General features: G+C 40.6%; 1 protein-coding gene across 4 annotated transcripts in view; it reads left to right on the forward strand.

Moving 5' to 3' along the window:
* Nucleotides 1-22,412, forward strand: part of EXOC4 (exocyst complex component 4) — a 672,527-nt gene that overhangs the window by 4,061 nt on the left and 646,054 nt on the right. The gene's annotated exons all lie outside the window — the stretch shown is intronic.

Here is a 22,412-nt window from a genome sequence, read left to right on the forward strand (position 1 = left end):
ATACTTATAAGTTCTTTGGCTTCTACATTTCCTACGCTATTCTTACCCTCCCCCTGTCTATTTTCTACCTACCATTTATGCTACTTATTCTCTGTACCTTTTCCCCTCTCTCCCCCTCCCACTCCCCTGTTGATAACTCTCCATGTGATCTCCATTTCTGTGGTTCTGTTCCTGTTCTAGTTGTTTGTCTAGTTTGCTCTTGTTTTTGTTTTAGGTGTGGTCGTTAATAACTGTGAGTTTGCTGTCATTTTACTGTTCATATTTTTGATCTTTTTCTTAGATAAATCCCTTTAACATTTCATATAATAAGGGCTTGGTGATGATGAATTCCTTTAACTTGACCTTATTTGAGAAGCACTTTATCTGCCCTTCTATTCTAAATGATAGCTTTGCTGGATACAGCAATCTTGGATGTAGGTCCTTGCCTTTCATGACTTGGAATACTTCTTGCCAGCCCCTTCTTGCCTGTAAGGTCTCTTTGGAGAAATCAGCTGATGGTCTTATGGGAACTCCTTTGTAGGTAACTGTGTCCTTTTCTCTTGCTGCTTCTAAGATTCTCTCCTTCTGTTTCATCTTGGGTAATGTAATTATGATGTGCCTTGGTGTGTTCCTCCTTGGGTCAGCTTCTTTGGGACTCTCTGAGCTTCCTGGACTTCCTGGAAGTCTATTTCCTTTGCCAGACTAGGGAAGTTCTCCTTTATTATTTGTTCAAATAAGTTTTCATTTTTTTGTTCTTCCTCTTCTCCTTCTGGCATCCCTATAATTCAGATGTTGGAATGTTTAAAGATGTCCTGGAGGTTCCTAAGCCTCTCGTCATTTTTCTGAATTCTTGTTTCTTCATTCTTTTCTGGTTGGATGTTTCTTTCTTCCTTCTGGTCCACACCGTTGATTTGAGTCCCAGTTTCCTTCGCATCACTATTGGTTCCCTGTACATTTTCCTTTGTTTCTCTTAGCATAGCTTTCATTTTTTTATCTAATTTGCAACCAAATTCAACCAATTCTTTGAGCATCCTGATTACCAGTGTTTTGAACTGTGCATCTGATAGGTTGGCTATCTGTTCGCTGCTTAGTTGAATTATTTCTGGAGCTTTGATCTGTTCTTTCATTTGGGCCATTTGTTTTGTCTTGGCATGTCTGTTAGGTAAAGGGGCGGAGCCTTAGGTGTTCACCTGGGCGGGTAACGCTGGTCATTGCACTGTGACACTGTACGTGGGGGAGAGACCGAGAGGGAGCAATGGCGCCTGCTCCACTCTGCCGGTTTTCAGTCACTCCCTCCGCAACCCACAATCAAATCAGGCCCCTCTGGTGCTGATTCCTGAGTGGGTGGGCCTGTGCACACCCTAGGACCCTGTGGGTCTCTCCAATGACCTCTCCTGTGAGGCTGGGAGTTTCTCCTGCTGCTGCCTCAACCCCCAGGAGTGTTTTCAATCAGTGGTTTGAGGCTTTATTCCCCCCCCCCCCAACCCCCCACGCTGGAGCCCTGGGTTGCACGGTCTGTTTCGCTCCCCTGACATCCCTCCTGGTTTATCTATGTGCGAATGTGGGGCCGTGGGGTCTGCCAGCTGCCGCCTTGCCCGAGTCCTCTCCGCCCCCCTACCCGTCTGGATGAATGTTTCTTCTTTATTTCCTTGGTTGTCGGACTTCATGCAGTTTGATTTTCGTTAGTTCTGGTTGTTTTTTGTTTTTAAATTGTTGTCCTTCTTTTGGTTGTGCGAGGAGGTGCAGTGTGTCTACCTACGCCTCCATCTTGGCCGGAAGTTCTAGTTTAGCTTTATTTGTCTCTTTATCACTGAGCAGTTGTTTCTCTTTTTTGAACAGTGCACGTCAAAATTTCTCTCTTAATTTTCTTGTTTGGTTAGGTAAAAAAAGTCATTTCTAGACTCCATTATGTATTAACATAAGTTTTTTTTTTTTACTATATATATTTTAAAGTATTTTATTGTTCAGTTACAGTTGTCTGTAACATAAGTTTTTATGTACTTTAAAATGCTATTCCTATTAGAGGAGCATTTAACAGTCATCTTTTAACACTGGATAAAAAAGTGCAGGTGAATAAGAGTTTGACCTAAGGACAGAGTAGGTGTAGACATGGACTATCCGAATCTCGTCACTATTCCTAATCACAGCACCAAATGGTTAAATAATGACTCTATTTTGTAGTGAGGTAGTCCATCAATGTGATTTAAAGATGAAGTATAGTGTCATTGTAATGAAAGTATTACATTTGGCAGACGAGTATTTTTAAAGTACCTTGAGACTCATAAATGTAATTCTTAACCGTTTAAAAAGTATTTGAAAAAATATTTCAGGACAGTCAGATGTTTCAAAGGGTGTGCTCCCTCGGCTTTGCAGAAGAGGTCCTCCAGTGGTGAGGTGGGGCTTCAATGAGACCGAATGCTTGGGACTGAGGCTGTTGGGGTGCTGCTAACTGCAGTTTTTGGTTTTAAGTCTTGCCATTGGCCCGTTAAAATGGAACTAACTGGGTGGACAGAGTCCCGGTTACCTGCTGATGTACAACTTGGACAGTTTTATCCTCGTGCGCACACGCAGCATTTTCTGCTTTACTATTGATCCCCCCACCCCCACCTGTGTGTTTGGTGTGGAGTTGGAGCGGGAAGCCTTTCTGAACAGGAAATAAGCAAGATGGCATTTGGGAGGTGCTGTTTTATTTTTGTGAGTTCTTGTCAGGTTTTTAATTGGGAAATGTGTGTCTACCGCTTACTGTTAGGTGATTTGCTTTCCAATTAAATGTTGACTCTTCTCTTTATCAGTTGGTCTTTAATGGCCGGCTTAATTGGGAAGACAAACTTGGCTGTGACTGAGGAGGCCTTACTGAAACCCCCGAGCAGAGCTTTTGTAGACAGGCTCTGGTTCCAGATGTCAGGGCGGCTTGAAGGCTCACGTTTTCACCAACTTTCAGGTCTTCACAGAAGGTGGAATTTCAGAAACTTGGAGAATCCTTTCTTGTGGACACCTGTTAAATTCCCCAGAAAGTGTTTTGGTCAAGCCCACATTTAATTCAAAGGCGACTTTGCTGGAGGGTCCAGGCTTTGATGAGAGCTTTGAACATACAGCTTTGAGGTTCCCGACACAGTCTGTGGCAGGAGGGGACCCGGACCTGGAGGTGTGTTAGGTAGGCAGTGTGGTCTCCAGCACCGCCTTCTCTCTCCATCTGAGCCTGTCTCGTGATACTTTTTAGGGTTGCCGGCTCCCTTTGTGCCCTGGGGAGTCTTGCCATAGTTTGAACATTTCTACAAGAATAGCTGGAGACTAAACACTTTTTAAACTTTCTGGAAGTCCTGGGACATCTGAAAGCATATGTGGATGCAAGGGGGGGAAAGTTCCATTTTTTTTTTTTCTGGCCGAACACGCAGAACTAATATCTTGGGAGCCCATGATGTAGTTTCTAACCTCATGTATAATTTTTAACATGGGAATTTCTTGAAGGCTTTGAGGCATATGGTTGTAGTGTTGGTGACTGGTCAGTGTTTTTCAAGCCATTGCTTATAGGTGGGTGTGGTCACAGCCTTTGGTGGGCAGTGCAGTGTTGTTAGTAGAAACTTACTGTATTATCCATGTAAAGTAACCTTGGACCAGTTACTTGAAACCACCACATCTTACTTTCTTACTTGTAAAATGGGGTAATAAGGCGATCTGCTATGTTTTTTGGGAAAATTAAGTAAGAGTAAATAAAAGTGCCTGGCATAGTTTGGCATAGCGAAGGCACTCAAAAGTTCATTTCCTAATTTTTAGCATCTGCAGCTTCTCTGGTTACAAGAAACTTGATGTTAATGTTTGCCAGATAGCAACCAGTTTATGTTAAATTTCCTCCAGAATTGCCCTTGACAGGTTGGCTAGAAAGGTTGATTCCAGTTGTCAGAATGTTCTCTTTGTACCCAGGGAACCTTGTGTAGTTGAACTTAGATGGTTATTATTTGATAATTTGAGAGTCAGCTAAAGCAGCTAGATTTAATGTTTGCTCATGTGTGTATGTAAAACAAAATGTAAACCAACATAAAGTGTAAAATAGATTTATTAGATTATAGGCACAAAGACTATAAGCAAGCAAATTTAAGGGTCCGTGATTTCTTTGCCTAGATAACCCTTGCTGCCATCAAAAAATTATACCTACGATTGCTAACTTACATACACAATTTTCTAAAGTTAGTCACATATTTAAAAAATTCAAATATTTGAAGAGGAACAACAACAGAAAGGAAGTGAAGACTTTTCTCCCTGTTCATTTCCTTTCTGAACTACACTATAACCCTGTTAAGTGTCTTGTGCTGGGTCCCTTGAGGAAAATAGAAGACTATATTTAAGTATGTGTGAATGTATAATCTTAATGAAAGAGTATATATTTAATGTATCAGTGTAATGTTTATGAATTTATACGTGGAATATTCATAAAGATTATAATATATTTTAAACAAATGGGGTCATACTAGGTGCTGTTTAACCTTTGTTCATTTGTTTTTCTTTATATTACTATATCTTGGTGGTCTTTTCCAGCAGCACACATTGGTGTCTGTTGTCCTTTTTAGTGGCTGTGTAGCATTCTGTCATGGATGCACCATAATCTATTTAATCGGTGGCTACCTTTTGTTTAGTTTTTAGACACTTTAGTTGTTTCTTTATTTCTTTTTATGGTCTGTTAAAAATACATTGCAGTGAGGGTTCATGTACATTGAGAGTGTGTCCGTGATTTAAATTTAGGGCGGTGGCAGTAGAATAGCTGCATCAGAGTACATATGTGTGCCCTTGGTATTTTGACAGACAGAGCCAAAATGTTCTTCAAAAAGATGGGGATTTACACTCCCACAGGAGGTGTAGTAGAGCACCTGTTTTCCTGTGGCCTTTCCAGAAACTAGGTTTTTATAAAAAATTATTTATGAAAGTGTAGTTGACAGACAATATTGTGTTAGGTTCAAGTGCACAACATTGTGTTTGACGTTTACATACCTTAGGATGTGATGACCGTGAAGTGACGTCTAGTAACCAGTCGGTCATCTTACAAAGTTATTACAGTGTCGTTGACTGTGTTTTCTGTGTTCTGCATTACATCTCCATGACTTACTTATAACGGGAAGTTTGTACCTCTTGCTCCTCTTCACCTTTTTCACCCATCCCCTCCTCTCCCAGCCCCCATCTACTATCAGTTTCTCTCTGTGTCTGAGTCTGTTTTGCTTGTTCATTTGCTTTGTCTTTTTTGGATTCCACACATGAGTGAAATACAGTATTTGTCTTTCTCTGACTTATTTCACTTAGCCTAACATTCTCTAGGTCCATGTATGTTGTTGCAAATGGCAAGATTTCATCCCTTTTTATGGCTGAATCATATTCCCTTGTGTGTGTGTATACACCACATCTTCAGAAACTGGGTATTTTTAATGATTGTCTTTATTCACTATGCTGTACTAGAAAATTCAGAGGGGAGTGTTTCTTTCGCTGTCATTTAGTGGGTACATGTACTCATGTATCTGGGTACATGTGTTTTGCAAAGGTTTTTCCCAGTCTGTGGTTTACGTTCTCATTCTCTTGACAGTGTCTTTCCCAGAGCAGAAGTTTTTGATTTTAATGAAGCCCAGCTTATCAATTATTTCTTTCATTGATGGTGTCTTTGGTGTTGTATCCAAAAGTCATTGCCATACCTAAGATCCTCTAAATTTCTCCTATGTAACTTTCTAGGAATTTTGTATTTTGTATTTTATATTTAGGTCTGTTTTTGATTTTGAGTTAATTTTTTGCGAAGGGTGTAAGACCTGTGTCTAGATTGATTTGTTTTTTTTTGCATGTGGCTGTCTAGTTGCTCCAGCACCATTTGTTGAAAAGATTTTTTCCCCATTCTTGACCAGATGGAGGGTCTTCAGCAACCTTCCATGCTTGTTGCTCTTTTCTGGGCTCACTTGTCATTGCAACATTTCCCATTTTCCTTTATAAAAGTTAGATCGCACAGATTTGTAAAATATATAGTCGTAAAAGAGAAACATTGTCCAATAACCTCATTTCCCAGAATACTTTCTGTTTTCCTTTTGTACAGTTTTCATGTGGACCTTGTCCACCTACGTACAAAGATAATAGTTGCAAATTATAACAAAGTTAACATTTTTTAGCATGACACTTTTTTTCATGTTAGTCTTTGTAGTTACATAAATACTTTTTAAGTGGGAGAATTAAAAATCTAGAAAATTACAGAGAATAAAATATAAATTACTCATATTCTTTTCACCCAGAATTAACTACTGTTAATAACACCATTTCCATTAAAAAAAATCATTGTATTGTTATAAAAATGGTATGCACTCATTAAAGGTATTCAAACAATAGAAATGCAGAAAAATGTGAAGATAAAAATAAAAAATTGTTTTAAACTTTATCCTTAATAAGTTTCCCTTATTGAAATTAGATGAACCTAATCCCAGACATCGCTCTTGTGCACACGCATGCTCACTCGCTCTCTCTGTCTCTCTCTGTGTGTCTGAAATGTTGGATCAATAGAAATAATTTTTTAATAAATATGGAATCTTTATATGCTAACTTACAGGCTTACTTTGTTTCTCCCTTTCCCAGGTATACAGATATATAGTAAAGTGTACATGTATTCAGTATATGGTTTGATGAATTTTTACCTGTATAACCACTACTCACATCAAGTTAGAGAACACTTCCAGCATCCCGGTCAGTTTTTTCCAGTCGTGTCTGTGTGTGTGTGTGTGCGTGTGTGTTGTGAGGATATCTTCTTGTTCCAACACCATTCATTGAAAAGACTATCCTTACTGAGTATCTTGTGCACCTTTGTCAAAAATCCATTGACTTATGTGGGTCTGTCTCGACAGTCTGGTTCATTCATCTGATCATAATGATAATACCACAGTCTTGATTGCTGCTGTTAGAAGTCAGGAAGGTGTATAGTGTAAGCTCTTCAACCATATTCCTCTTTATAAAAGTTATTTTGGCTGTTCTAGGTCCTTTGCATTTCTGTATCAATTTTAGAACTAGCTACTCAATTTCTACAATAAAACCCGATAGGATTTTGGTTAGGATTGCACGAATGGACAGATTAATACAGGAGAATTAACATTAACATTATTGAGTCTGCTGACCCATGACTAGGGTATATGTCTTAATTTAATTTTTCTTAGCAAGTTTTAATGTATAAGTCTTACATGTTGTTTGTCAGTTTTATCTCTAAGTGTTTTAGGCCACTGAATGCTGAGATTCAGTTTTTCTTCCATTTTTTCTTGGTGTTTTATATAGTCTGTATTGTGTGTTCAAGTTCACTAATCTTTTCTATAGTTCCTAATCTGTTAATTCCTTAATGTAATTTTTATGGTTTATATTATCGATCTATAGAACTTTGAGTTGGGTGTTTTTTAAAAAATATATTTTATTGATTATGCTATTATAGTTATCCCAGTTTTCCCCCCTTTACCCGCCCACCCTGCTCAGCATCACCCTTCCCTCCAGCAGTCCCCCCTCTTAGTTCATGTCCATTGGTTGTGCATAGAAGTCATTTGGTTTCTCCATTTCCTATGCTGTTCTTAACATTGCCCTGTTTTGTACTTACCAGTTATACTTCTGAATCCCTGCACCTTTTCCCCCATCCTCTGCTTTCCCCCTCCCAGCTGATAAACCTCCAAATGATCTCCGTATCTATGAATCTGTTCCTGTTTTGGTTGTTTGCTTAGTTAATTTTTTTAGATTCAGTTGTTGATAGTTGTGAATTTGTTGCCAGCTTAATGTTCATAGTTTTGTTCTTCTTTTTTTTAACTAAGTCCCTTTAACATTTCATGTAATAATGGGTTGGTGATGAACTCCTTTAGTTTTCCTTTGTCTGGGAAGCCCTTTATCTGCCCTTCCATTCTAAATGATAGTTTTGCTGGGGAGAGTAATCTAGGTTGTAGGTCCTTGCTTTTCATCACTTTGAATACTTCTTTGCCTTCTAGTCTGCAAAGTTTCTTTTGAGAAATCAGCTGAGTCTTATGGGAACTCCCTTGTAGGTAACTCTCTGCTTTTCTCTTGCTGCTTTTAAGATTCTCTCTTTATCTTTAACCTTTGGCATTTTAATTATGATGTGTCTTGGTGTTGTCCTCTTTGGGTCCAACTTGCTGGGGACTCTGTGCTTCCTGAACTTGTGTGTCTATTTCCTTTACCAAAATAGGGAAATTTTCTTTCATTATTTTTTCACTAAGTTTTCTATTTCTTGCTCTTCCTCTTCTTCTGGCATCCCTGTGCTTTGGATGTTGGTAAGTTTGGAGATGTCCCCAAGGCTTCTTATTCTATCCTCGTTTTTTTGAATTCTTGTTTCTTCTTGCTGTTCTGGTTTAATGTTTATTTCTTTTGTTCCAAATTGTTGAGTTGAGTCCTGGCTTCACTGTTGGTTCCATGTGGATTTTTCTTTACTTCACTTAGTGTAACCTTCATTTTTTTTTTTTTTTTTTTGCTGTACTCAGTGAGTTCTTTGAGCATCCTAGTCACCAGTGTTTTGAACTCTGCATCTGATAGGTTAGTTTTCTCTGTTTTGTTTAGTTCTTTTTCTGGGCTTCTGTTTTTTCATTTCAGCCATATTTCTTCCTCTTCTCAATTCGGCAGCCCCCTGTGTTTGTTTCTGTGTATTAGGTAGAGCTGCTTTGACTCCCTGTCTTAGCAGTGTGACCTATTGTTGAAAAGGCACCTGTAAATTGTGTGGGGCAGAGTCTTAGGTAATCTCCAGGGTGGGGCAACCCGCTTCACTGCTTTGTGGCTCTGTGTGGGCAGGGCTCAGAGAGGGGACAGTGCCGCTGCCTGGCTTCTGGAGGTTTGCCCAGCACTCGCCTCTTTTCTAGTCATTTTACCCACTCCCCGCACGTGATTGGCTCCCTTCCAGCTGTTGCCCTGATGCTGAATCCCAGAGTGGTGGGTCTGCATAGGTTCTAAGACCATGTGGGCTCTTTAAGCAGAGTCTCCTGAAAATCTGGCATTTTTTCTGCCACCCCATCCCCCACTGGTTTTTACAGCCAGGAGTTATGGGGATTTATCTTCCTGGTGTTGGAACTCTGGTCTGTGCAGCCTGGCCTGGGGTTAGGATTGCTCGCTCCCAAGGTATCCCTCTAGATTTTTATCCACCACACGTGAATAGTGTTCTGCTGCTACTACTGCCACAACTCTTCACCTGTCTCTGTCCCTCCTACCCGTCTGGATGAATGTGCCTTCTTTAAATCCTTGGTTGTCGGACTTCTATATACAGTTAGATTTTCTGACAGTTCTGGGTGTCATTTGCTCTGAGGTTTAGTTGTAGTTCTTTCTGTGGTTGCACCAGGACGCGTAGCATGTCAACATACGCCTCCATCTTGACTGGAAGTCTGATTTGGGTGTTTTTTAAAAAAATACCTTTAATGTCTGCTTACATGTTCATGCTTTCCTATAGCCTTGAACATATGGAATAAAGGTATCATAAATGTTTTTGTTATTGTTTACTAATTTTATCATCTTTTTTATTTTTGGGTTTGTTTCAGTAGATTAATATTCCCCTGCCCCCACCTTTCCTTTACATGCCTTCTACTCTGGTTGCTAGATATTATAAATTTTACCTTGTTGGGTACTGATATCGGATATCTTTATTTTCCTATAAATATTCCTGAGCTTTGTTCTGGGATGTGGTTAAGTTATTGGATTGGTAGAAAAGTCCATTACATTTTTTTCCATAAAATAAAAGACATTTTTTATTTTCACTAATTTTATTGATTTGAATATTTTGAGCATGTTGGCTATTTCCTGCTATTGGCTTCTGGTGAGTAGAGGCCAGGGGTGCTGCTAAACATCTTCCAAAGCATAAGACAGCCCCACAGCAAAGAATTATTTGGCCAAAATGTCAACAGTACCAAGAAACTTCCCTTTTGACACGTTTAATCAGTCACAGCACCTCCATACACGGAACAAATCTTTTTTTGCATTTCAGTTGCATTTTTACCTTCTTTGAAATAATAAAGCATAATATGCTAAAAATGTGTGGTTTCTTCCATTTTCAGTATTAAAATGGCTGCACAAAAATTCACCAATTTTGGTACATTTTTATGTTTTAAATGCATGCTGATCTGACAGTTGTCACAATACAATCTACCAAAACTGTTTCCAGTGGAGTTAAAGACAACTAAGCACTACCAGAGCCATCTTCCACAAAAATGTAACAGACTTTTGGCCAACCCAAAACTTGGGATAGTGTGGTCTTTTCAGGTCCAGAGCTGTGGTCTAGGGCCCATTTTGTCTCACCAAGATGGCAAAATCCTGTTGAGTACTCCTTCCAGTGCTCTGTGAATGATGAGAGTTTGGGTCTGATTTCAGATCATTGTTCAGGTTAATCCTTTAAGGTGGTTCTTTTCCTGGCCTTGCGTAGTTTCCTCCCACACATGCGCTGATGATACCTAGCTGAAGACCTAAGGAAGATCCCGGACAGATCTCCAGCCCTCTTTCAGGAGCTCTCTCCTCCCCACACCTCTGCCCTGCAAGCTCTGCCTTCCTGTTCACGTTTGAATCCTGTTTGGTTTTTGTAAGTTGTTTCAGATGGTTGCATATGCTCACAGAGGAACAATAAAGTAATCAGATGTGTGTAAACACTTATGACATGAAAGTGAACTAGATATCTTGGCAAGGTGAGTCTTCCTGATTTTTAAGTATTGTGCAGTGTATTTAATTGAACAGTTGAATACCTTTAATTCGTATAGTACTTTTTTAGCAACTTTTCCTTCAGAACTCTGAGAAATGATTTGGAACTTCTATGTATCTGTTCATGTATTTCTTTATTTTTCGGAATATAGTTCTTTTCTGTTTTTACTTATTTAATGACTGTGTTAGTATTGGCCCTTGTTAGCCTAAGGTCTCATGGAGAGAGAAATGGGTTTTCTCAGGGTGGCAGAGTGTTTTGTCTCTTTGGTGGTGGTGGTTTTGTTTTGCTTGCATGTGGATGGTTGGTCCTGTGCTTGCATTTTGCAGTTTGCAGTGATGAGCTCTGCTCCTGGTGGTCTTCTCTGTTGCTTCTTACACTTTGAACTGCTTTCAAGCCATGAGATGAGTTATGATTTCGGTTTTCTTAGTAGCCGGTCCTTTATTTGTGGGGAATTTCACCTGAAAAACATGGAAACTTGCCATCTAACAGAAAGTTAAAAGGGAAAATTGTGTACCATTTGACTTTGTAAGACAGTTTTAAGATCCTTAGGAGAACCTTTTCTGACTTTCCTTTATTCTTTTTTTCTTGTTTATTCTATTACAGTTGTCCCAGTTTCCCCCCTTTGCCCTCCTCCGCCCATTTATTCTTTAAAATTTTTTTGTAAAGCTGTCGCAAAAAATAAGGTGGCACGTAATTCAGATGGTGATTTTCTATTTAGAACGTTGTGCCTGTCGTTGTGTTATGGGAGACATGGTTTTATACTCAAAATAAAACTTGAGAGTTTGTTAGAAATCAGGTTCTCAGTCACCACCTGACCCTCCTGACCGGAATCTGTGTTGATTTTCAGGTGATTCGAATGCACTTTAAAAAACCAATTTGCATTTTAACTGTTAGAAAAAACTGAGATACTGGCATTATGGCTTTGTTTTTTGTTTTTGTTTTTTTAACAAATCAATATATACTGAAATATATACCAATGAAGATGATATGTCTACGATTTGTTTCAAAATAATTGGGGAAGAGGGATTGAGTCAGTGAAAGGTGAAATACGATTGGAATGTGTTTAGTTGCTGAAGCTGAGTTTATGCAACAAGTGTCTTAGTTTTTGTATGTATTTGAAAACTTTCATAAAAATGTGTGTGTGCGCTTCCATATGTGTATATGCTGAGGAGAGGGAAGGGGTGGGATGATTAGGTTCTGTAGATGACTAAATTACAGAAATGCTAAATAATTAGTTTTTCATGTCCTGCCTACCGAGCCCCTACTCTGCCCCTTCCCTCCCAGAAGCACCTTGCACATTAACATATTACAGTCTCCTGGATGTCTGCGGTTAAGAAACCTTCAATTTGTGTAATCCAGAATTTCCAAAGTAACCCATTACCACATAACACCTGTTAATATCTTATAAGACATCACTTCTGAGGAACTCATCAGAAACTCCATATTAGGAAATAGCATGCACCTTAAAATGACCAAATGCTATTAAAACATTCCCCTGGAAGTGAAAAATAGGATCACTGTGGGCAAAGCTTTAAGGAGGGTGTGGGCCCTAAAATGGAAGAGGGAGAGGAGGTAGCTTGGCTCGGTAAGGGTCGGGGTAGATTTTAACTTGACTTTGTCAACCCTGGGCTCAGTTTTATATGTTAGTGGGGGGTGATTTTACTTAATTTTAGATAATGGCCTTCTCTATTGGCTACAAGATTTATAACTTTTGATGCCAGAAGTGTTTTGTGTAACCAAATTAATTGAAAGAGTGAAAAACTGCATGCGTTTGTTGTAGTAATTGGTCCTAAGTGCTGTCTGAAGCAAGACACCAGTGAGTTTTCAATTGACTTTAAAGCAGAAATTGCTTACTGTCACTTGGTATTAAATGAACCTTTTTGTACTGAATTAAGGGATGTTATTTTTATGCATCAGAAAACTTTTTCAGAGGGACTTGTTTGTCATTGCAAATTCTTATCAGTTGGGATGGGGTTATCCTGTATTTTATGGGCTCTCATAAGACATAATTAAGAAACAAACAATTGCAGTGTGTAATTGAACATAATAAAATCGATCTAAAAGTATAATGTAGATTTGGTTATGTTTTGAGTGAAGCCATATCTGGTGTGATTATATAGTGATACATGTCTCAGACATTTCTTTAATACGATTTTTTAATGCAAACTCAGAATTATGATGAGGGTTTGTTATTTTTATGATTCATCGGAAGCATTGGTAGACTACTCATACACAGAGCTCTGCTTAGTATAAATGGCCTTTGAAGACCTTCTTCTCCACTAGTTTGGTTAGTGTTTATATTCCTAGCAATCTTTCTCCTCTTCAGTGTCTGCTTTCACTCAGCTCACACTTGATGTCTGCTCGACTTTAGTTCCCTGCTGACAGAGTGGCTGTATGTTGCTTGTCAGGCATTTAAGTTTACTGGTTTGCATTTTAAAGGAAAGACAAATCTGATGCTCATCCTTTGAAATAAGGGCTAAACAGATGTAATATTACAACCTAATATCTTCTGGTTAAAAGCGGTTTGGGACAGAAAATAGGATAGCGTTTTGAAGAATCATGTCAGCTCTGGGCTCTTTTTTTTTTTTTTTTGCATTGGAATCAATAACAAAAAGGAATGTTATGTTCTAGAAACATCAGTAAGCTAATAGTTAATTTTCGTCTTACTTGGAGTGAGGTTCTGATTAACCTTTGAGTGCTTGTTGACAGTTTTCAAATACTCAGTTTTTGCCTTTATGATAATGTTAGATAGAATATTTAGGAAATAAAGGTGTCTCCTTATCTACTGCTCTTTCCATTATGCAATTAAAAAATCAGTTAGAATCGTCCAAAGGAGAAAGAAGGTAGCACTGATTGAGGGGTGGGGTGCAGGTGTTCACTGACATCCAGTTTGTGTGCTCAGAGGACCCCCGTCCCCCCTTTTTTTTTTCACTTTCGGAATGGGTGTCGCGGAGGGGGTTCGATCCTTGTTGTAGATGGTGCTTTGTAGAGCTTTAACTTCCTGATAAGTGATTCTGGGATATGTGGAGCCTTACTTGTAATTAGTTTTTCTGAGTTGCTTGAAAGGATTTCCATTAATTGTTTTGTTAATCTTTCTTTTTCCTGGAGGAGAGAGGTCACTGGATGCCAACCAGGAATGCCCTTAGTCAACAGTTAAGCATATTAACTTTTCAGAAAGCATGACTTAATGCTCATTATTCCGCAGGTGTCTCCAAAATTCCGCAGGGGTATTATGTTAAGTATTTCTTATAACTGGTTAATTAGTTTAGTTATCTGAGGCTGTATTAGGCAGCTAATTCTTGTGGATTTGCCAAGAACCCGCATTGCTATGGCTGAGGGCGGGGGTGATTGAGAATTTACCCAACCGAAACAATGCGGCCTGTGTTTCATAGGGTGATGTCTTGGTCTGCCCAGGCCATACCCAAGTACCAGAGATGGAGTGGCTAAACAACAGAAATTTATTTTCTCACAGTTCTGGAGGCTAGAAGTCCAAGGTCAAGGTACTTCAGGGTTGGTTTTGGTGAGGGCTCTCTTCCTGTCTTGTACATGGCCACCTTCTCCCAGTGGCCTCACATGGACTTTCCACTGAGTATGTGGAGAGAGAGCCCTGTTGCATTTCTTCCTCTTCTTAAAAGGACATCCAGTTCCGTTAGACTTACTTAATCTTTTTCACCTCCTTTATAGATCCAGTCTTCAATAGAGTCACATTGGGAGTTCCAGCTTCAACAGAGTAATGGGGAAGGGTGTTACAGTGCAGTCCCTTCGCAGGTGGTGCTCCGGTGCTCTGGGGACTCATTACTGTGTGGGGGTACCCTAACCTGCTTCCATAGGGATAGTCTGTCATTACCTATAGGTAACCTTGAGGCTCAGGCAAGAGCCCTGGACAGGCTCTTCATTTTTCATAATTGGTTGTCAACCTTACTGCATGCTTTTCTGGCTTAGGATGTTTAACTAACCCTCTAATCCCAAATATGTGCACTGTAGATTCTTTTTAAAAACAACTACCGTCTGGCCAGTTTGAACTATTAAAAGGTTTGCTGGGAGGAGGAAATTCATAAAGCATGGTGTGACCCATTTAGTCCTACAAATTCCCTAATTTCTGTCCATAGATTAAAATTGATCATTGAAAAAGTTCTTGCTTGGACTATATTCAGAATCTTTCAAAACTTGTAGGTCGGAGTTGCATTTTATTTTGTTAAGATAATTTTTTAAAAAAGATTTTATTTATTTTTATAGAGAGGGGAAGGGAAGGAGGAACAGAGGGAGAGAAAAATCAATGTGTGGTTGCCCCTCGTGCGCCCCTTACTGGGGACCTAGCCTGCAACCCAGGCATGTGCCTTAGACTGGAAATCTAAATGGTGACCCTTTGGTTCACAGTCTGGCACTCAATCCACTGAGCCACACCAGCCAGTGCTGAGTTGCATTTTAATGTTATGTTCCTGAGTGATTTATGAGGAACGGTCATATAAAATTTATTACTTTTTTCCCCAGAAGGTTGTTGAGGACATTGTTCACTATATTGTATAATGTTTTCTTTAAGTGAAAGATTTTTTTTAGAATTTAAGACTTGTTTTAAGTTTGCTTTCTCAGAGGAACTGTAATTTCTCTTTTTGATAATGGCAACTATACAACTGGCTGTGTTTCCCTTTTTACATTGGCTGCTAGGAACCTCAGAGTTAGCTTGAGGGCTCATTTCATATAAACTATGTTTGCTCAAATGACCAGCATACTTGTGTTTTACGTCAATAAGGCATTGTTTGTCCTGCATCTTTTTAACTAGTTCCACGTTCTCATTTGTATTATCTACATTTTTGTATGAACCATCTCAGGTCATTTTTGGAAAGAGGTAGGATAGAATTAAAATGACACTTGAAAGTCAGTATTATTTTTCATTACTAGTATTCCTTATTAAGCCCTGGTTGAAGGCTGTTGTTCTTTGCATGGGTGCTAGCCCCCAGGTGACTTCAAAGAACACTTTCAGAGTAAAAGCCCACAAAGCTGTAACTGTTCTGGCTCCCTGCCTCCTCCCTGACCTCACATCATCCCTGTCACCTTTCCTTACTTCTCTAAATCCACACTGATCACCTTGTCACTTCTTCTTCTTTGAACAGGCCAAAGATGTCCTGCTTCAGAGCCTGTCTGTCTTCTGTTCTCTCTGGAATCGGCTTTTCTGGACAGTGCCACCTCCCTCCCATCACTACCTAGAAAGCTCCATTCAAGTGCTGTCTTGGTCTGAGAGGCCCTTCCTGATCTCCATTTGTAAAATAGCCTCCACCTTCCTACCCTGCCTTCCATTTTCCACTGCTGCTGCCTCGGCCTCCACCTGTCCTGTTTCTCTCTTTGTTTTATTGCTTCTCCAGGAGAATGGACTCTTCCTGAGGCAGGGATTGGTTTTGCTCACAGCTGTATGTCCAGCCACTTAGAACTGGGCCTGCTAAGGAGGAGGTGCTCCATGACTATCCGTTGAATGAACTAAATAGGGTCACTGCTATTGTTTGTCCTTTCCTAGACATTTTTGATCAGCATTCCCTTGTGGGAGATAATTTAGTTGCAGTTCTTTCTTGAGACGGGGGGGGGCTGCCTTCTGTGCCTTCTTCAGATCCTGCATCTGGCTGCTGCTCATTCTGTAGCTTTTCCTAAGCACTTACTGTAGCCAGCCCCATAAGAATACAGCTACAAGGGCTGATGTCAGTTCATAAATAAGTCTCCTCAGGGACTTTTGAATGAAGGAGGCTTTAGGGAATTTGGGCTAACAATGTTGTGATTCGTGGATGATGTGTTTTGTTGCCAGTGGAGTATACGTCCACACTTCAGTTGCACTTTATATTTTACAAGGCCCATTACACACTTCTCCAATCAGTCCTCACCACTACCTGGTGAGGCAGGTACTCTTACTCTCTTGTCTGTTTGACAAGGAGAGAAATAGACCCAGAGAACTTAAGTGACTTGTCCCGAGTGAAACCCTACGTTTGACATATCTGATGAGAGCAGGAAGAAACTCTCCTGGTGTATTTCTAGGGGTAGTATTCCAGATTCGTCTTCTTTCTCGTTGCATCCTCTTCTTGTGTCTTTGACTGAAGGTTACCGTTCCTTTTGAATGATGGGGTTACCTTTGGGTGACTAACCTTATTTTCGTCGGTGTGCTTTTTCTTTTACTTGGTTGTTCTTTTGTCTTTTTAAAGAGTAATAACGATTTTTGTGTACATTCTCCTGTCTGCACTCCGTTACCCTATTAAGTCCAAAGTGAAAGCAAAATTGCTCCATACAGGAGCCAGGGATAGTGACTAGTTATTTTCCTTTCAAACCACTTGACTGGCTCCCCTGAAATACAGAAGCTGATATAAAAAAAGGAAACTGACCAATTTGGTTTTAGATCTGCAGTTATTTGTGCCAGGTTTTACTTGTTTCTAGGGCTTGCTTGGAGCTGATGACTGTGAACCATCTAACATCCTAGTAGGTTCTGTTAACAGTGGTTTAACATGTGTATCATGGCCCTTTTAGCCCATTAGGGAAATAAATATCTTCCCGGGGGTTAATTACTCATGGTGAGGGATGCATTTAATTCATCATGCAAAATGCCAGAGCTGTCATAGTAAAAAAAGTTCTTAGTGATCCAAAAACATCCTTGTGTAGAACTTAACAGGAATCTAGTGTACACTTTTATGTTCCTTCATGAACTTGGCAAAGTTGTAAATCATAATGGTTTTGAGATAGGAATGGGAAAAAATATCTAAAGAATGACTCTGTAACTTGAATGCATCTTGGGGTGGCAACTTTAAACCATTTGTCATCTACTCATATCTTTTAGCTCATGCTTTTTAAATCATCTTACCCAGATTCGATGTTACTACTAAAAATGCTGCTTAGTGCTCTTTTTACATCCGTAGCTATCAGCTCTTCTCTCTCCATGTGAGCTGCAGCTTGATTATGGCGTAGTCCTGCAGCTCCGGAGCTGGGGGAGGAAAAGTAGGGTTTTGTAGCATGTACAGTGGAAAAGGCACGGGCTATGGAGTCAGATATACTTGGTCTTAATGCCAGTTCTGACATTATTAACTGTGTGCGTGTGTGAAAGTTACTTTACCCTCTGTCCCTCTGATTCCTTTCCTGTAAAAAGGGTGACAATACTATCTCACCAGGCTGTTTTGAGGATTGCCTTAGATTAGGTGTGCAAAATAACCACTGCGTTGCCTGGTGTGTAATAGGCATTCGATTTATACTCCTTGCCTCACTTTCACCTTCCCTTCCCTTCCCTACATGTAGGACACAGGAATGCATATAAATTTCTGCACTTAGTTCTGAAATTTTCCAAATAGAGGATCAGTGAGAGCTGGTGCTTGTTAGGACTTAACGTCAAAGGGATCTTGGTTAATTTTTGGACTCAATAAAAAAATGCAATGTCGCTTTGGGCGGTGCCCATTTTATGGGCTATGAAATCTCTTCCTGTTTGGACTGGTCACGCCATATTAAGAGTATGCTGTGTTCAGCTCTGAGTACCTCTTCCTGAGAGGCAGGGTAGGCAGGCTTGAAGAACCAGGCCTCCCAGGTTTGAGGCCTGACTGCCCATTAATAGCTCTGTGCCTGGAAAACCCAACTCAGTCTCTTCATTGGTAAAAGAGCAGCAGTAATGGCACCTACCTCATAATTGTTGTTAGGAATAAATGGATTATTTTGTGCTGACCACTTAGATTAATGCTGGGCACAGAGTAGGCTCTAAGTGAGTGTTAGCTGCTTTTGAGGGGACTCTGGAGGAAAGCAACCAGGAGGTTGGGCTTCCATGTTGTGGAAGAAACAGTTGGGGAAGTTGGAGGTGTTTAACCTGAGGAAGGAAGGTGTGGAGAGTCCTTTAACATAGAGAAACTTTAGGGAAGAGGGAACAGAGTTATTTTGTGTTAATGGGAAAGGTGGAACTAGGGTCAATGGGTAGACATAAGAGGCTTATTTTGTTTTATATTTTATTTTATTGTAATGAAAGGCTTTGTAATAAGGGGAGCTGTTAAAAATTGCAGTGAATCGGTTTGTGAGCTAGTGAGCTCTCCATCGTTTGGAGGCCTAGCAGGCTGAGGAGAGGGTCCTGACCTGGCTTATGTGACAGGTGTTCTCTTCTACCCTGCTGTCAGTTCGGATCGAGTGATTGGCTCGGAGTAAGATAATTTCCCCTGCTGGGTGCTGGTAGAACGCTTGGGAACTTTCTCCCTGGCATCAGTCTGCTCTTTTGGTCTGTCGCTCATTCATTCTACAAATAGTCATTGTGTGAGACATTGTATTTCTGGTCTTATTTTGCCAAAATGAAAACTGGTTGGAAATGAATTTTCATTTACTTGACATCATGCTTTCCTTGGAGAACCCCACAAATTCGGTTTCATTTTGGGAGACAGTTCTCCGTGGAAGTGTTGCATTTTGGGAGTTCTTTTGAGCGAGAGCACTGAGTGCCTTTTATTTTAGACTCTTGTCAGTTGTTTTCCAGCAAGCATCTTTGGGAGGTAGAATCTCTCTCTCCAGAGCAGAGGGCAGCCCTGTTTACCGCCCAGTATAAAAGATTCGGGCTTCTAAGCTCAGGGTTCTTCTCTCCAGAAATGGGCGGTGTGGGCAGGCATCCATTTGGGCCCATCTGCTTAGCCCCCAAGGCCCTGGGGGAAAGGACACGGAACAGACATGCTGGTGCTCATGCCCCTTGCTGTGCTGTGGGTAATAAAGTCCTTAGTCTCTGCCCCAGGAGTTTGGGTCTTCCACCAGCATCCATAAAACTGTGGCAGGCTAACTTGTTAGCTTGTAAGTAGGATGCAAACCTCAGACTCGTCACAGTTCTTGACATTAAGGAGGAGTAAAGTGAGAGAGCGGTCCAGTCTCACGCCCAGTGCCAAATGATCTAGTGTTTGGGGGTCATGAAATGCGAACCCGTCTCTAGAGGATGTCCTCTGTGTTGCATCGTAGAAAAATGCTGCTGCCTTCACTGCTTCCCCTGCTACTGCCAGTGCTACCGCTACTCCAGCTGTGGCTGGTAGCAGCAGCGCAGTTGTGGAGTGTTAATGATATGCCAGGCCTTGTTTGATCTCGTTTAATTCTGACCGACAACCCTGCAAAGAAGGTGTGCTTACTGTCTCCATTGTAGAGATGAGCAAGATGAGATACCGTGGCCGAGGCCACAGGGGCAGGAAACTGGATCTAACACGGGCAGTTTTACTACAGAGCCCGTGACTCCGGAGCAGTTAGCACAATCTGAAAACAGACCTGCCTGGGTTTTGAATCCCTGTACTATTCCTTCCCCTACTGTGTGAGGTGGGGCAAATTAACCTCTTCAGACCTCGTCAGACCTTTACGTCTGTAAAAAGGCGAGGGATAGAAGGAGGCCCCGCTCTACAGGGTATTACGGGAATTTAACACACCTGCATCCCCCCACGTCTGCAGCGCGGCTGGTCCCTGGCAGCTGGTGAGCCTCTCTGAACGTCGGCAGCCGTTATTATTATTGTCTATCCTTGCTGCCTTCCTTTCCTTTAATTAAAAACAACAAACAACAACAAAAAACCCCTTTAACGGTTGTACTCTCAGAGTTCTCTAATGTAAGTATTTTTTACTAAAGGAAAATTGTCATTCAGCCCACTTTACATCAAGAAGATGAATTTCAGATTGGGGCAATGCTGGCACAGGCTGTTTTCCTTATATAAATATTTTCTCTAAAAATGAAAATAGATTAACCCCCCCTATAGACTCAATTTACTTTTCAGTCTTCATTTTAGGAGCCCTTTCTCTTTCCTAAATAACTCCTAACGCTGTAGTAATGTGTAACCGTGACAGCTGATGCCCAGGAAGATGTCCTCTCAGGGCCTGACATTTTCCTTAATGGTAATGCTGCTACTTACTGTAAACAGTGTGAAGTGTCTGCCGTGTTTCTGCCCACAAATGGCGGCGAGGAAATCGTGCAGCGCATTATGAAGATGGCCGGCTGATCCAGGGTAGCTTTGAATATTCTGTGGCTGTTTGCTGTTACAAGGGGAAATAATAGAGTTAATTATCTAGGAGTTCTTCCCTTTGAGACAGTTGATAAATTGAAGGCATTTTCTGATTGTGCTTTCCTTTAGATTAACAGCCTGGAAGGTTTCAGATTTAAAGAGCAAAGTTATATATCATAGAAACAACAGGAAGATATACTTAGCTACCCTGTACCCAAATACTGCAAATAATATTGGTAGGTCTATCTTCAAAACCAAATTCTGCACTCGAATTTACTTTATTAGTCAAACACTCGCATGGTATTCTCTACCTGGAAGTGCGTTGGAGGAAGTCTGGTGTAGGACAGAGGAGGTATCTGACATGGGAAAGGCCTTCCTCCAAATCTCAGGGTTCCCAGTGTGTTGATTTCCTGGGTGTACCCCACCTTCCTTAAAGGCATTACCCTCTTCCTTTATTATATTATCTCCCCCTCTCCCCACCCCCTTCCCAGTGTCACGCTAGGTCAGATCTCTTGGCATCCGTAATACACTTACAAAATTCCTTTAGGAGGTTAGATTGACGTCAAAGACTGGCCTACTGAATCTCCCTCTAAATTGCAAAAGAAATTTTACACATTATGTGGCTCATGAATTAAGTTTTTGCTCTAAATGACAGTTTTGAGAAGTCTGTTGTACAGGATTTGCTTGCAAATATCTAGGAGTGGACAGGTGATTGATTCGCTGACAGACCAACTCTGAAAGCAGTTCTAATGATGGACTTATAATTGATTGCATCCATCATTGAGAGCCTAAAATACTCCCTCCCTAAATGAAAAAAGATAAATGAAATAAATTATGCTGGATGTATAAACTGACAAATCTGCAGGAATTTAATGAAACTCTAAATTACCATAGCCAACAGATAAGAGAAAAAGGTTTCTTTGTTCATGATTATAACACTAAATTAAAAAAAATTATCCAAGAAAAATAATGTAGGAAACAGATCTGTGGCCAATGTATCAAACTAAGTTATTGAAAGGTTTTTAATAAGTGTATCTATCTCATTCCCTGGTTATTGTTGATTCATATCAATCTTGTTAGTGCTGTTGGAAGAATAGTAAATGCAGGGACTGCCTTGTAGTATAGCTCATATTATTGATATGGCTGTTTTAACAGGTTTTAGAATCCACACGGCCTTGTTTCCAGGCCACTGGGGGCTCTGTACCAAATGGAGGTCATTTCAGTAGCTGTTTGGAAGGGGGCTCCTCAGTGTGAGCGACTTTTATCAGTTGGTACACTTTCAGCTGGATGTGAAAGACAACCAACAGAAAGTGACCTAAACAATGGATACTGACCATCTCCCCTGACAAGAAGTCCTGAGGTAAGGCAGCCGCAGCGTCGGCTGCTTTGGTGGCCAGATGCCATCACGGCAGTCGCTTGGCATTTCTCTTAGCTTCCGCTCCCATGGCTGTGAGACGGCTGAGTTGTGTGAGTGTCTCAGCTTTGTATAATAGGAGTCAGGGTTGGGAAAAGGGGCCTGCTTCCTGTTACTCTTGCCTCTAAGTAAGCTATGCCTGGAAGCCCGTAGTCTTGTTGGCCAGACTGGTAAGGGGAATGGAATATCCAGGATTCATTCAAACAAATCAAGACCTGCCCAGACTCTAGCAGTGTGCCTGCTGCCTGTTACTCGATGGAAACGGGCATGCCAAGGAAAAAGGGAGGGGAGGCTCCTTGCGTAGGCAATCAATAAACACATTTAGATGGGCGTTGGGATTTCCTGTGAAGGTGCTTTTCTATTTTCTGTTAGTAAATTGTGTTCCTAGTTAGTGGGATGAAGGGGCCAG

This window comes from Desmodus rotundus, chromosome 6 (assembly GCF_022682495.2).
Source record: "Desmodus rotundus isolate HL8 chromosome 6, HLdesRot8A.1, whole genome shotgun sequence".
In the NCBI taxonomy this organism is placed as follows: domain Eukaryota; kingdom Metazoa; phylum Chordata; class Mammalia; order Chiroptera; family Phyllostomidae; genus Desmodus; species Desmodus rotundus.